This window comes from Thalia democratica, chromosome 2 (genome assembly GCF_965202585.1).
Source record: "Thalia democratica chromosome 2, ktThaDemo2.hap1.1, whole genome shotgun sequence".
NCBI lineage: Eukaryota > Metazoa > Chordata > Thaliacea > Salpida > Salpidae > Thalia > Thalia democratica.
In genome coordinates this window covers 27,885,011-27,901,507 of record NC_139166.1, presented here as the reverse complement: position 1 = coordinate 27,901,507, position 16,497 = coordinate 27,885,011, and the positions used below count along the sequence as shown (strand labels likewise).

The 16,497-nt window shown below is 24.7% G+C and overlaps 8 non-coding genes across 8 annotated transcripts; 2 read left to right on the top strand and 6 right to left on the bottom strand.

Annotated features, from left to right (window-relative positions):
* Positions 1-4,259: 4,259 nt before the first annotated feature.
* Positions 4,260-4,332, top strand: Trnat-ugu (transfer RNA threonine (anticodon UGU)). The gene has a single exon. It is a non-coding gene; the product is annotated as a tRNA-Thr (tRNA).
* A 547-nt stretch (positions 4,333-4,879) lies between these two features.
* On the bottom strand, positions 4,880-4,962 carry Trnal-uaa (transfer RNA leucine (anticodon UAA)). Its single transcript has one exon. It is a non-coding gene; the product is annotated as a tRNA-Leu (tRNA).
* A 1,884-nt stretch (positions 4,963-6,846) lies between these two features.
* Positions 6,847-6,928, bottom strand: Trnal-aag (transfer RNA leucine (anticodon AAG)). Its single transcript has one exon. It is a non-coding gene; the product is annotated as a tRNA-Leu (tRNA).
* A 1,110-nt stretch (positions 6,929-8,038) lies between these two features.
* On the bottom strand, positions 8,039-8,110 carry Trnaq-uug (transfer RNA glutamine (anticodon UUG)). The gene has a single exon. It is a non-coding gene; the product is annotated as a tRNA-Gln (tRNA).
* A 564-nt stretch (positions 8,111-8,674) lies between these two features.
* Positions 8,675-8,748, bottom strand: Trnan-guu (transfer RNA asparagine (anticodon GUU)). Its single transcript has one exon. It is a non-coding gene; the product is annotated as a tRNA-Asn (tRNA).
* A 985-nt stretch (positions 8,749-9,733) lies between these two features.
* Trnaw-cca (transfer RNA tryptophan (anticodon CCA)) lies at positions 9,734-9,805 on the top strand. Its single transcript has one exon. It is a non-coding gene; the product is annotated as a tRNA-Trp (tRNA).
* Positions 9,806-12,782: 2,977 nt separating this feature from the next.
* Positions 12,783-12,854, bottom strand: Trnad-guc (transfer RNA aspartic acid (anticodon GUC)). The gene has a single exon. It is a non-coding gene; the product is annotated as a tRNA-Asp (tRNA).
* An 8-nt stretch (positions 12,855-12,862) lies between these two features.
* Trnai-aau (transfer RNA isoleucine (anticodon AAU)) lies at positions 12,863-12,936 on the bottom strand. The gene has a single exon. It is a non-coding gene; the product is annotated as a tRNA-Ile (tRNA).
* Between the last annotated feature and the right edge of the window lie 3,561 nt (positions 12,937-16,497).

Here is a 16,497-nt window from a genome sequence, read left to right as displayed (position 1 = left end):
TAATGAGTACTATAAATGTTTTAATACAACGAACACTTTTTATTGAATGAATTTCGATTAAATTTTTAGTATACTTAAAACTTTACTCACTTTTCAGCAGCTATAGCACCAGGTTGGCAGACTTTTTTTATTTGAGGTTGTTCAACAATCCTGTTTTAATGTATTAAGTTATTTTAATAAAGCTAATTTAATGTATATATAACTTACTCTTCTGATTTTCTTTTACGTCTGTTGGTTGGGACGTTTCCTGCAAATTATATTAAAGTTTTTTCAGATCATTTCTATATCTAGCATTTAAAAATTTAGTATATACATTTTTTGTGTATAATACAAAACATTTACTTTATTGCTTAGTATTTACTTACTCCTTTAATGTCGAATATTCACAAATATGGTGTTTAAATGAAAAGGTATTTCAGCAAAGCATCATAAATCTAAGATTTCTCTTGCAAACAAAATTAATTTAAAAACGAACCAGATTTTGCTTCATTAATTTTTTCACCCTCTCCTTCAACATGTTTCGAAGTAATCAAATCTATGTCATTTTTCGTGATTTCTCTCGTGTCTAATGCAATTGGTTACAAATTTGTACTTGATTAAATCTAAATAACTCAATAGAACATTATGTATGTGTAAGCATTTATAGCTAGACATTTATAATTACTGTGTAAGTTATTTACAAACAGAAACTCATAAAATTCCCGTTATTTTTTTAAACATATTTTAGTTGTTATTATACTATACTTAAACTAGTTTACCCATCAAAAGCTTCTCTTCAACGTTCAAAGGAGTACTTTTATCTGAGTCCATGTTTTCAGTATTGTTGTATGTATGTAGTAGTTGAACTATTAACTTCTACGCGTTTTCAAAATAACGAAACTAAACATATTTAGATAACATATATAATTACTCTAAAGTGACGTGGCGTAAATACTATAGTTACGTACATATAACTATTAGTAACTAAAAGTTATTTAATTTCGTTGTAATTTTAATTTTCATAATCATTAAATTGATTTATTATAAATTTTATTAATAATACAACGTTTCACTCGTTTGAAACCAAACGAGATCTTCAGTTGTTTAAAATCTTATTCAAACAGAATTGATTTAGACAAATTAAGTTTTAACAAACTTATTTTTTTTGAATGCCTTAGTAGTGTACCATTTTCGAAATAATATAATACAAAATTAAGTTCTACGTAACATTTTTCTAAACTATTTTTTTAAGTTACTTAAGTATAGTGATATCTGGTTAATTATCCAATTCATACTATTTTCACAGAGTAGCCTGATTTTTTAGAAACTTCTTCCAGGTCTCCGATTTTCTTTCAGGTTTTTCAAATTACAAGTTTTCTTATTTATTTTTAGTAACCAACTTAACTTGAAGTGTAAAAAATGTTTTTAAAGCCTAAAAATACTTAAGTTTTAATAAGTTTTATCTGAAGATATTTAAAGTTTTTTAAATTGAGCAGAGTTATATTAGCTTATTTTAAAGCGATTGATTTCGATAATGGTATTTATAAAAACTGCATCAAAAAATTCTAGTAGTTTTAGCTTATTTGTAATAGTTTATAGACATTTATAAAACTTATACACATGACTTACGATTTAAAATTGACTTTAGACATAAATTTAAAATTAAATAAAGTAAGTTTATTTTTGTATAAGTTAAATACTCTATTCGAACAAGAATTATTTGAAATGTAATGTTTTGAATAATTTTATAATACTTTTAAAAGTTTAATACATATTAATTAGAAATTAAAATGGGATGAAGGTAGTCTTCCTCTTTCGATTTTAAAGACAGGACAGGATTGAATTTTAGATAAGCAAAAATAAAAAATGGTTAGAACCATCAAAAAAATCAGTCTCAGTCTTATACAAACACTTCGAAGAGATCTTTCGTTTATTAAAAAACATACATTTTCATTTCTAATTCAAACAGAAATTGCTATTATAGAATAATTAAAAATGTTTGTTTTTTAATAAACGAAAGATCTCTTCGAAGTGTTTGTATAAGACTGAGACTGATTTTTTTTTTGATGGTTCTAACTATTTTTTTGTTTTTGCATATCAATTAGAGTGTTTTATATGAAAACTAAAGTTTGCAAGGTTCATACGCAAAATTTAACAACTTTAGACTAACGTGCCACACTTAAAAGACTGTTTTTTCCTAACTCTTGCTGGTTGGCGCCTTGGACTAATAACCAGATGCAACGACGTAGCTCATTGTTTATAGGACTTTTTAGTAAAAAATTATTTTTTAGTTTCAAAATAAGTTTTTAGACATTGCTAAAATAACATATAAGTTTGAGTTGTCTATATTTGAACTGTCATATAACCGCTACAGACATGTTGATTGCTAGCTCACAGAATGCTAGGCTACAAAAATCAACTTGTTAAATCGAAAGAAACTCACAAATCATTAATGCATTCAAGTTAAAACAAACTGATTCTCAAATTCAGTTTATAATTTCAGCAGTTTTTTAACATTTATAATGAAAAATCCTGACATTTTGACAATATTGTCATAGTTTGACAAAAAAGGCTACAAATAACTAACCTTTATTAAGAAATATATTTACAATTAATTAATCTACTTAAGAAAAACTAAAAATTTATTTTAATAATTCTAAAGTTTTAAAACTTTTGAAAAGAAAAAATTGAAATTTTTTGAAAAATTAAACAATATCCTTTGAAAAATGGAATTTTGACAATATTCAGGGTTGCCACTCTTTAGGCCAAAAAATCTTCCCTGAGTGGCTAAAACTTCCCTGCGTTTTTTGTCAAATCCTTAAAAATGTTATTATTTATTAAAAAATTACAATGTTAATTTTAAGAATATTGAAGAACTAGACGCAAGGCTAAAAAATTTTTAAATAACCACTTACAAATAAATAAAATTAAGTGTTTTGAACAAAATTTTGAAACTGGATTAACTAAATCTCATTCTAGATATTGAAAAAATTCCTTGATATTTTTTAAAATACAGGGAATTTCAGGGAAATTTTTAGAAAAAATCAAAACTGCCCTGAGTTTTTGAAAAGATTCAAAAATCCCTGAGATTTTTCATAACTTGAAAATTCCCTGAGTGTGTGGCAACCCTGAATATTGTTAAAAAAACTGATTTAGCCTGACGCGTATGAACATTGATTTTGTATACTCTTTCAGTTCATTAAAAAATGTACATTTCGTTACAGCTTTGAACTTATAGCGAATTTTCTATAATATATTTTGATTTTGTTTCGTTTTATCTTTTTGATACAGAACATACTAACGTTAGTTTTTATTTACTCAAACCTTTTTTAAATATGCTGCTTAAGTTAAGTATTTCCTGTTTCACAAAACTTTACTTCTAAAATGTAAAAACTAACTTTAAAAATAAAGTACCATCTTACTGCAAGACAAACAATTTTTTTCATTATAAATTTTATTAAAAATCTAAGCACTTTCGGAATTTACAAACTCCCTTATAAAAAATGCTATACACTCACTAGTTAACCAAACATAAAATAAACAGAGTGAAACTAAATCATTTGCAAAAAACACAACTTTTCGTAAGAATTAAAGAACATGTGACTCCAACCAACAGTGCAGTATTTAGAAATATCGAATTATGTATTTTGTACTAATTGTAAAAACATTTATAATTGTTTTGAAATTATTAAAACGTGCAATTCGTATAACGATTTATTATCTTCAGAAGTTCTACTAATTAAAAAGATTCAACCAAATTTAAATAATCAGCTTGGTCCTGATAAAGGATCAAGAGTAACTATTAATATATCTAAATAATCCATTTCGTCTTAATTAAAAAAATAAATCCATTTTTGTTAATAACTTGTGTTTTTTACAAATGATTTAGTTTCACTTTATTTATTTTATGTTTGGTTAACTAGTATCAGTGAGTGTATAGCATTTTTGATAAGGGAGTTTGTAAATTCCGAAAGCGCTTAAATTTTTAATAAAGTTTATAATGAAAAAACTTATTTGTCTTGCAGTAGATGGTACTTAATTACATTTAAAGGTCTAACTACATCTAACTTAATTAAGTATATAAATTAATAAATACATGTAAAAAAATATTTTTGGACATCATTAATTCAAATCGTATAACTTGAAATTTTATTTCTTAACTATCTAATCGTACAAACCTAAAATCTTCAAATGGAAGTAAGCAAAAACAAATTCACTGCTTGCGACGTACAAAGATAGTGCTTTTAAATTTATATATTGTTGATAAAAGTCTGGCACAAGCCTCCATAGCTCAGGGGTTAGAGCACTGGTCTTGTAAACCAGGGGTCGAGAGTTCGATTCTCTCTGGAGGCAGTTTTATGAAGAAAATTAGGAGTGATCTTTTAGCAATTTTTAAAAGATTAATTAGAACACCTTTTTTAATCAAGCAATATTTAACTAAATAGAAAAAGTTATCATGACATTAAAAACAAGACTTAATAGTTTTACGTTTATGAACAGTATATAATAAAACAACTCTGTAAAAACAACATCACAAGCCACATGCTAATAATCGCAAACGTATTTACCTTGAAAACTTATTCATCAGGTATATTTTTCATTAATTTCTATACATTTAACTTTTGTACCACCTAAAATGTTAAAAACACTATTAGCCTTCAAACTTATTATTCAAAAAATTTTAGTATTAAAAACGTATTAGAACAAGTTGTGTTACAAAAATAAATACTGTAAAAAAATTAACATAAAGTGTATGCTTATTGAGAAAAAATATAACAGTCTATATAAAACCCATAATATAGCTGTATTAAAAATTCGCTTAACAAATTCAAATAATAATTATTATTGTACTATATACTTTAAATAAATTATTCTATAGGTAAAAATTATTACAAAAAGGTACTGGGTGTGGGGTTCGAACCCACGCGGACAATCGTCCATTGGAACTTAAGTCCAACGCCTTAACCACTCGGCCAACCCAGTTGTATTAAAGAGCTTGTTGTTGCGTATTTATGCACTTAACATGCACATCAGTTGTATTAAAAACTGTTGTTCAATCTGCTAACTACAAAACCAAAAAAAGTTTTTGCTAATAATAACCACGTCAATATTCTACTTCCATATTTTTCGTCGTTTTTTATTAATTTACGTAAAAACTATAATTCATAACTTTTATTTCTAAAAGTTATACTTTATTTTATGTTTATATGGTACAAAGATCTTGTTATAGTAAAATTAAAACTATATATTGTTACAGCTAAATTTATATTCAATAAAAAGTTGAAATAATAAAATAAAAATATTTGACTAATCACGACACCTTTATTGAAAACTTAAATTTATTTTTTATTTAAGTTAGTGCATTTAAAAAACCATACTTCAAAAAAATCAACAAACCTTTTATTTTAAACTCAAAGAACACATTTTTTTGCAGTAAAGTTATAAAACACAGCATGATATAGCTATAAAAATTTTAAATTAAGCTTAAATAATGTATTATATATCTAAAGACCTCAAAAATACTAAATGTAAAATTAATCAAAAAAAAAAACTTAAATTTTTTTTTTGTTTGCAAGATATAACTTAAAACTTTTAAAATTCATTAGAAATAATAAAGCTTATTTTTGAGTATAGTTTAAAACCGAAAAGTTATAAAATAAATACCAAATAACTTAAAAAATCTTTGATATGTATAATCAAGACCTTATATTCATTTTTCTTAAATTTATTTTAGTACTTTCGTAGTAAGGCTCATCAGAAATTGTATCTTACTAACTTAGAATGAATACAAATTGAAATAAAATCACACTGAAGTTTAAAGTTTTAAAATATAAAATGACGTAATAATCGAATGTTAAAAATTGACTAAGTGCTTATGCTAAATACATTTGGTATACTAACAAAACTCGTTAGAATTAAAATACTCTAAAATAAACAAGCGACAAAAATTAAAACTATACTTTAAAATAAAGTTTAACAAGAAACTAATTACTTTAAAATTACTTAATATAATAATTTAAAAAGTCTAGTTTGGTATACGAACTTTTTCTGCTTACATAAACTAGGCCTTAAAAATTGAATACATAAGGCTTTTAGAATATGCAGTTGAAAGAGTTCTCCGCTCTCACTAAGACTGAAAAATTCTCCTTTTTATAAATTTTAGCACACTCAGGATTGTCCAACAAATGTTGCCCAATCGCCGAGAAGTATTTTTTCATTGGTTTCTCCGGACGGCCATCAAACCAGCTTTTCAAGACTTTTGGAGCCTTACTACGAAAGTACAAAAATAAATTTAAGAAAAATGAAATGTATTCGGTTTAGTATTTCAAATAAGTTATGCACCGGAAAAAAAGCTGTTCAAAAACTATTATATAATCTTGTTATTAATATATTTTTAAAAACATCTAGTTCTAGATATTTTTTTATGTTTCTACAAAAATATTAAAAAAAACGCTTTTTTTGTAATCTTTTTTTGATGTTGGGTTTTTTTGGCGTAGTGTAGTTTAAGTGCTACTCCATCATAAACATCACCTGTGATTATTATTTTTCAGTTATGTCTATGCGAGTAGACTAGACTGAAAAATAGTAATCATAGTAATAGTAATGATAGTAGATTATTATCCACCATCAAAAATAACGGTTGACATACCAGAAGGATGATTTGAGAAACTTAAAAACTATTATTGTTAAGCTGTAAAACTATAAGCTAAACAAAAATACTCATTTAACTATTTTTCATTATTATACACTTTTTATAATTGCAATAAAAATGCTAATAAATTTTTAATATTAAACAAAATAAAAATATACTGTTGTAATTAATAAGACATTGAACAATATATAAAACAAAAAAATATAATAACAAAGTGGCAGCAGTGGAATTCGAACCCACGCCTCCGAAGAGACTGGAGCCTTAATCCAGCGCCTTAGACCGCTCGGCCATGCTACCTTACAATCACATTATATTTTGAATATATATATACAGTATGTACTATAATGAGGTAACAACTGTATAAAATAATTGTATTTTTTTGTGACTACTTATATGTCAATTGACATTAAACAATAAGAGTATTTGAGTTAGATAAATATTTATATATATTATTATTAATTGAATCTGTTATTTTTATATCTAATATAAACGAAGCTGAGATTTATAAAAAATCAAAAACTGCCTAAAAATTCTATAATAGCTTCAATCTCGTCTGTAGTTATTATTAAACTTAAATATTCCATCTAGCTTAATTAAACAGTTTAATTAATGTTCATTTTAGTTTAAGTGTCGTTCACTTACATTTTACTTACACAATAATTTATATTTTATAGACAAATTTTAATTAAATAATATATCTTATTATCGAAGACTTGTATCAAAATTCTATACTACTTAACTATTTGAAAAACTTATACTCAAAATAAAAAGTGCGAATAAATGAACACAGAATAATAAAAACTTGAAAATTTTATTACTTCACCTATTAAAACAGGATGATTTAATAGTTGTTTATCTAAAAGCACTTAATTCCATTCTATTTCAGAAATAATGAAATTTTTTAACCTTACGATTATTTTTCAAAAACTTCAAAATTAAAAACATTTTCATAAAGTTTTGATTTAGGTTTTCTTGGGTAGTCAGACTTTCTAACATAGTATGAAAAAATAATACGTAATTGTATATTGTGGCTATTAGACAATTTTTTCTAAACTAAATTAAAATATTGTATTGTAAACATGCAATTAAAACTTATTCTACTTAAATACTTGCTGAAATTATATTTAGTCAAAGTAAAAACTATTTTATGACATACACATAATTAGACGTTAATTCTATTTGTCTATTAAACTTAAGTTCTACTAAGAAATCATAGTAACAACTAAGATGTATTTTTTAATTCAATTCTCAACGAATTTCAACTTAGGCATTTTATTTTCTATAATAAATAGTTAGTGACAGGCGCATACTCATGGATTCCAAATAAATTAAACCTTTATAATGTATTTAACAAGAAAAAAGTTTAATTTGATGTAAATAATTTTTTATCATTAAATCTAAAAAGGGAGGTCCCGCCGAGACTTGAACACGGATTACTGGATTCAAAGTCCAGTGTGATAACCATTACACCACGGGACCGCTGACAGTAGGCTTTATATTGAGTTTATAAATTAAAGCATGCGTGCGATTATTTGTTTTTTACTACACTTGAACCTCAAGTGCTTCATTTTGTATTGACATAAAACTAAATTTCACAACGAAATCAATTTAAGTATATCAATTAATGATTTTGAAAACTATAATTTTAAATTAATTTTTAACAGCATACTCTTCTTATGAAATAATTCTATAAGTTATGTAAAGCAATTAACCATTAACATTTATTTATATTTTGAAATAAATTTGTAAATAAAGTATTATACTACATTTTTAATTTACTAAAAACTTTCAAAAAATCTAATAACGTATCCTTAAGATTTATTTATTTGTAAAAAAAATTAATTAAAAACAAAATAAAAATTAAGTAATTAGTATAAAATTTGACAATAAAAATTATTTTTTATATCGCAATTAATAATAATTCAGAGCAGCTTTTGGTCGCTTTATCACTTTGTCGAAATCAAATACCGATGAAAAAAGTATAAAAAATCAATATTGTTAAAAACTAACAAGCTTTTTTCAATCTGTTTACATAAAAAAAAACGTCCTCGGGTGGGCTCGAACCACCAACCTTTCGATTAACAGTCGAGCGCGCTAACCGATTGCGCCACGAAGACTTGTTATATCTACAACAAAGTTAATATATATACCCAGTTTTCTTACTTTTCAGTATTGTTCTTAAATTCAATTTTGTGTTCAGTGTGACTTCAAGTTGCAAACTACTGCTATATATATATATATATATATAACTAAATAGAGTTTTTTTCACTTAAGAAACATAAAATAGCCTACTGAGCCTTTTTTGTAGTGCTTTTACATAAGTTTATAAGCAAATCAAATAAAATATAATCAAATTTAATTCTTCACAAAGTAATTAAGTACGAGATAAAACTAAAACATACAGCTAAGCTTTAAACTTACACAAAAAATCTTAGAAAGAATTATGCAGTTGTAAAAGACATTTAAATATACAAACTTAATATTTTTTTAATGAACAGATCAAACCTACAAAACTTTAACAAGTGACTAGAGAAAGGTTAAAACTTATTAAATTGTAAACTTTTTTACTTGCTTACAAGTAAGCCATAAATCAAATCAACACAAATTTTAAAATTATTCTTTACTTTTTAAATCAAACTATAATATATTTTTAATAAATAAAGCAATTACTTATTATCTAAGGATACAATTTTAAAAACTAAAAATATTTAAGAAAAAACTATTAAAATTTAAAATAAACTAAATTTGTAGTATTTATAGTAAAACTTTATTTTTGTTTTTATTATAAAAACACTTTTTAATAAATTCGATCGTAGTGCATTTTTATATCTTTAGTTTTTAAGCTGCTGCTTATTTAGAGACTTGTTAATGAACTCAATTAATTTTTTTGAAACATTGCATAACTATATTTAGATATATATTAAAACTAATTTTTGAGGACAATGTCTTAAAAGTAGTAAAAACTTTTAATTGTGGTAAAAGAATAATATGTACGACATTTTATGTTAGTATTTATCTTAAACTTAGCTCATGGTATGGTAACTTTTTCACCTCAGTGTAAAAACTCAAGTATATAAACTTGCTGTAACTTTTCATGTCGAAGGCCTGGTGGCGCAACGGTAGCGCGTCTGACTCCAGATCAGAAGGTTGCGTGTTCAAATCACGTCCGGGTCACTTTTTTTGTTTTTTTCATTTTTATTGCACTTACCTTGTGTTATAATTCATACTAGTAACCCTTGATCATAAATATTGCGATTGGAAACTTAAACAATCAAAAATAGTTCATAGTATTAATATTAAAACTCTTAGTATACTTAAAAAAACTAAGCGGTAGCACTGTTTTGTAAGCACAAATTTAAAATGTTTAGGTTAAAACATAAACTTTGATTTCATTTAATATTACCAAGGTATTGTACTAGGATTACTTTGGCTCGAACTTTTTTGGCAACTTTTAAAAAATTTCCAAACTATAGATGCAATCATTTTTCTTATCTTTAAAGCTAACTTAGGTTTTTTATTCTAGAGAACGCTCATTTGCTTTTAACTTAAAAAATAAAATCCATTGGATAAGAGTTTGAATTTAGTAGTGGGGCCCCTTTAAAAATTTTACGTTATTTTAAATTTTTTTGCTTATTTCAGCTTTTCTCCAAAAATAAAATAATATTTTTCTTCCAACTTACTTATCAAACTAAGTTTTTTTTGATAGATTTTTTTTTCCTTTGAATTCATTTTTTTAAAGATATCCTCAAATAAAGTTTTCAAAAATATTCAAATTTATCATAGCTTTACTGCAAATATATAATATCTTTTAAATATTTTATATTTTTAATATTCTTATTTAACTAAGTTTTATATTAATTTTAAAAAATAAACTTTTCAATTTTTTTTTCTTTTTTATTATATGACCTATGCAAGTTTTACATAAACTTACATAATTTGAGGAATTTCTGGCTCAAGTGCTATGAATTTATGTAAAACTTGCATAGGTTGTATAATATTTAAAAAAATTGGAAAAATCAATATTTTGTTAACATAAAACTTACTTAAATAAGAATATTGATAATAAAAATTATTTTAAAAATATTATATTTTTGCAGTGAAGCCATGACAAAATTGAATATTTTTGGAAAATTTTATTTGGGCATATTTGGGGATAACATAAAAAAAAAATTAAAGGAAAAAAGTATTTCCATCATAAAAACTTAGTTTAATAAGTAAGAATAAAACAAAAATTTCTAATTTTATTTTCGGATAAAAGCTAAAACAAGTAAAAAAATTAAAAATAACGTTAGATTTTCAAAGGGGCCCACTATTAAGTTCAAACCCTAATCCAATAGATTTTTTAAATTAAAGGCAAAGGTGCGTTCTTTAGAATACATAAAATCTAAGTTAGCTTTAAAGATAAGGAAAATAATTGGAACTAAAGTTTGAAATTTTTTCAATGCAAAAAAAGCTATTCGAGCTAAAGTAACTCTCGTAGATATTGTACTGAAAAGACTTGCTTGAATGTTCTTACAATAAATTAATTGGTTTTGCAACTTGTTGTGTTAAATGTATAATTTTTAAATTGTGCTCGAAAATATAAGTACTTAATAAAATATAAGTTGTGTAATGTGTATATTACTAACACAATTCGTCAAATTAATAAAATACAGGAGGGGATACTTGAGCTTTTAAAAACTATTTCTCAAAGAGATACACATTACAAATTCATAGTTTATTAGACGCCGTTTCGACTTTTCATCAGTCATTATCAAAAACAAAACTGTACAAAATAACTAAAAATTAGTGCTAAACAACTGTTTGTGGCAAACCAGAAATCACAAACTTAATATTGAAGTTCTTAATAAATGATTAACCAAAGAAATTTGTTGATGACGTAATTGAAAGATCTTTAACAACAATAAAGAGTGTACTAACGAAAAACTAAGTAGTTCAAACTTCAGAAACCTAACATGGGAAATCTAAGAAGTAAATACAAAAAGAAAATAGAAAAACTATTAAACAATTATACTGAAGACTTCAAAGTTATTTTTACTACAAGAAAAGTAGGTAATTACTTCAGCAACAAAGACAAGACATCTCACGAATTGAAATATAACGTGGTTTACGAATATAAGTGCTCTAAGGGTAAGAGCATCCGATATATTGGATTTACTTCGAGACTACTAATAGAACTAGTCAAAGAACATTTAAAAGCTAAAACAGCAGCATCTAACCATATTTGTAATTGTAATAATTGTAAAAATGAAAGAATAACTGTTAACAATTTTGGTATTTTAAAAGAATGCAGGAATAAATCTTAGACTATGATCAACGAAGCTATTCTAATTACAACACATTATGAATTTTTTATTAGTTGTATATATATTTTTTTACCATGGATAAATATTTATGTGCATTGTTAACATTGTAAATTTATTGTAGTTATAAATTTTAATATATAACTATTTATATATATTTTATTACTGAATCTGCATTATATATTTAGTTTTTTAACACTAATTTTTGGTTATTTTGTACAGTTTTGTTTTTGATAATGACTGAGGAAAAGTCAAAACGGCGTCTACATGAAATAAACTATGACAGGGTTGCCACTCATTTTTTCAAAATTTTTCTAGGTTTCTAAAAGTTCACATTTTCGGGTCTATTTTAGAGTTAAATTTAAAATAATATGATTAAAGATAATAAACTGTGTTAAAAAGTATAAATACATTGAAAACATATTGTAAACCTACTTCAAGTATGTTAAAAAAAAAAAAAAATTGATGATGACAATTTTTTTAAATATATATTATAGATTTTTGGATCAAATCAAAATTTACTACTTAACATGTGAAAGTTGTTAAAACTTCAGGTTTTTTTAATGATTTTGTTCAACATTCCAGGTTTTTTTCGCCTAAATTGTCGAAGTGGCAACCCAGCTAAGAGTTTGTAATGTGTATCTCTTGAAATGGTTTTTAATAGTTAAATTAACCTTCAAACTTAATTTTACACAAAACTACAGCTGTACAAATAAATATTTTTTTATTGTAAAATGTGTAGTGTAAAATTTATACATTTTGTATATGGAAATTTTTCATACAACTAGTAATAAAAAAAATATATTAACAACAATACTAATTAGGTTTCAAAAAAAAGTATAGAAAAACTCCCCGTCGGGGAATCGAACCCCGGTCGCCCGCGTGACAGGCGGGAATACTCACCACTATACTAACGAGGATGGAAATGTGGCCAGTACGGGGATCGAACCCGCGACATTCGCGTTATTAGCACGACGCTCTAACCAACTGAGCTAACCGGCCACACGTTTAAAAGCTATAGATACATAATATAAATGATTTAAACACGCACGTTTTGTTGACCCATTATTGTCATATAATTTTATAAAATAAGCTTTGGAAAACAACTGTTACTATCATTTTAAGTGTTCAAAAAATTAATAAAATGACTTTTTTGTGATAACTAAAACTATTGTCATTGCACACTTCTAAACTTGTAGAGTATTTCAAAAACTTAAAATGTATAAATATATAATGATCTAACAAATACACAAAAAACAAAAACATTTAATCAATTTATAAAAAAAAAACTAAGTTAATATTTTTAAACGCAGAAATAAATAATGCACTAAATTAATATTTCTAAAGATAAAATAACCATTTTTTTACGTTGAAATAATTCTACGACTTAAGATGTATATTAGTTATTAGTAGTTTCATTTCAGTGTTTCTTCTATTTTATACTATTTTATATTAAATTAGTTTATATAAAATATTAATTGTGGTTTTAAAAACTACAGCAGACTTAATAAACATTTTATTATTTAGTCTAAGTTTTCAAAAATTAAACATAAAAAAGTTAAAAATGAACAATTGTAATAGTACTAAATATAAAATTGGACACCAAACCAACTGTTACTTCTATATTGTTTTGAGGACATTACACTAAAAAACTAATATATTTTTAAATAAAAACTTGTTTGGTTAAAATAAATACTAGTAAAAATAAATTTAAGCTTTAAATAAAACCGAATTTTTTTTAAGTTCAATAATATGATTGCACTATGTCAGTAAAATAAAGTAAAAATGGTGTGGTGCTAAAAAGTAAGTTTTTTTAACAATAGTATTGAAAATTCTCAACTTTAGTATCTCTTTGAGTTTTAAATAAAAAAACTATACATAAGCATTTCCAAACTGTAAGCCTAAATCGTATAAATTTTCCTATGTTTAGGATTTAATATATTTATAATTTTAATAAAGATATTAAAATGGGATGAAGGTAGTCTTCCTCTTATGATTTTAAAGACCGGACAGGATTGAATTTTAGATAAACAAAATAAAAATGGTAAGAACCATTAAAAAAAATCAGTCACAGTCTTGTACAAGCACTTTGAAGAGATCTTTCGTTTATTAAAAAACAAACATTTTCAATTTTGTAGAAAACAAAAAAATATACTAGCAACTAGAGAAAATTAAGTACCGTAAATTAAATATTTTTAGTAAAATTTAAAATAAAACTAAAAACTACCATATCATTAAAATATGGAATTTCATACTTTTACTGCAAAATTAGTGGAACACTTATATTTGAGGTTAGTCAGTAAAGTTTGATATAATTTTTCAATTTGAGAAACTGAGAAAACGACACTTTAGAAAATTATTTTTGTTTACTGTAACTAAGAAAAACTATTTCTATAAACAACAAACAATTAAAAAATCCCCTAGTATTGTACTTGATAAAAAAAAATTTTTTGATGACATTTTAAAAATTTTTATAAAGACTGTTCTTTAAAAACACTGTTTAAATTAATTTTTGCCTTTGTTTTTTTAATCCACCATTGTTCTGTGTAGTCTAAATTAGTTCTTATAGGGTTTTCTAAAAACTGGACTGTGTAGGCATTTTCTATCTTTTCTGGTATATTGTTTTTGTGAAATTTATTATAATGTATAATTAGAGCAAATTGGTCTTTTATTTCATGGTTTAGTTCAGTTTTATTGTTTTTCCATATATTTCTGTGGGCATTCCACCTCTTAGTAAAGCTATTCATAGTCTGTCCAATGTATAAATTTTTGCATATGCTGCATGTAGCTGCATAAATTCCATAATTTTTGCAATTTAAATGTTGTTTAATTTTCATATTTTGTATTGTTTTATTATTACTTATCATACTTTTATTATAGTTTCCAAAATTTCCACATTAAGCACACTTTCCACATTCAGCTGTTTTGTTGTTTTCTGTTTTTGTAAAATTATTTTTGTTTATTAATATATTTCTCAGTGTTTTTGGTCTCTTATAAGTTAATCTTAATGATTCTGTACTAAAACATTGTTCATTTTTGCTAAAGTTTATAAATTGTTTAAAACTGTAAACAAAATAAGCAAATAGTAGAAACAATAATGTTCTGCTTAGAAAACAATTATGTTAGTTTTAAAAATAGTCTATACAAAAATATATGAGTACTATAGTACTATACTAATATATGAGTTATAATGAGTACTCATTATAACTGTAAACAAAATAAACAAATAGTAGAAACAATAATGTTCTGCTTAGAAAACAATTATGTTAGTTTAAAAATAGTCAATACAAAAATAACCAAGGGATACCTACAGGAGAAAATTTCAGTGTCTCACTGGCAAATATTGCCCTCCACTTTATAACTAAAAAAATAAACCTTTTAAACTTATGTTTTACTTATAAAAGATATATAGACGACATCATTTTTTTGTGCCAAGCAGATAAATCTATTTTTATTCAAGACGAACTCACCAAAAAATTTCAATCTCATGATCTAAATTTACAATTTAAAAAAATCTCAAATATAGAAGAAGGAAAACAACTGGAATTTTTAGATATTTTACATATTATAAATAGCTCTAAAATAAACGGATTTAAAACAGTAAACCACACCAAACCCACAGCAAAATTCTTTAATGGCAATTCTTACCATCCAACACATGTTTTTAGAGGAATAATTTTATCAGAAGCTAATAGACTTAAAAAATTAAATGAAAAAACAGAAGATTATGAAAAGGCACTAATTAACTTAAAAATTAAATGCAGTAGATCAAGTTTTGGTAAAAAATTAATAAATAATACCTTTAATGAATTAGATGAAGTATGTAATAAAGATCCTAATACAAATAATAAAAAAAAATCAGAACAAAGTGAAAAAGTGACTTGGGCAACCAGTTTTAAACAATTTATAAACTTTAGCAAAAATGAACAATGTTTTAGTACAGAATCATTAATCTTCAAAGTGCTTGTACAAGACTGTGACTGATTTTTTTTAATGGTTCTTACCATTTTTATTTTGTTTAATAAAGATAAGCATAAATATGCAATAGAACAATAAACTAGTATACTACGGGTTACTGAATGATATTAGCAGTAATACGAAAAAGAGATGGTCAATTTTGTTATAGTTAGCATGTTTTGAACATTTACAAGCGCAAGTTGTTGCCAACACCACTGTCTGGTGTGAATTAGGCTATAAAATTATATTTATTCATTATGAGGGATTAGGTAGTAGGTTTATAACACTTACATTCAAGAAAGAATGCGAGACAACAAACAACAAAAAAAGATAAAAGCAAAGCTCCTAACTGGATATTACAAAAAAAAAACAAATAACAGTCATAGATCTATATGAATCTCACACCTTTTTTTATTACAAGTTAAGGGCATAAAAAAAATAGTGTTACTATCTTGTTTGATACTTTTTACACTTAATAGATATTGTACTATAACTAGTTATAAAGACACTAGTTTAAATGTTCTAATACAATATTTTTAATATAGAAATAAATAGGAATATAGTTAATAATTACTGAACACCAAAGTTACTTTAAGAACAAAACAT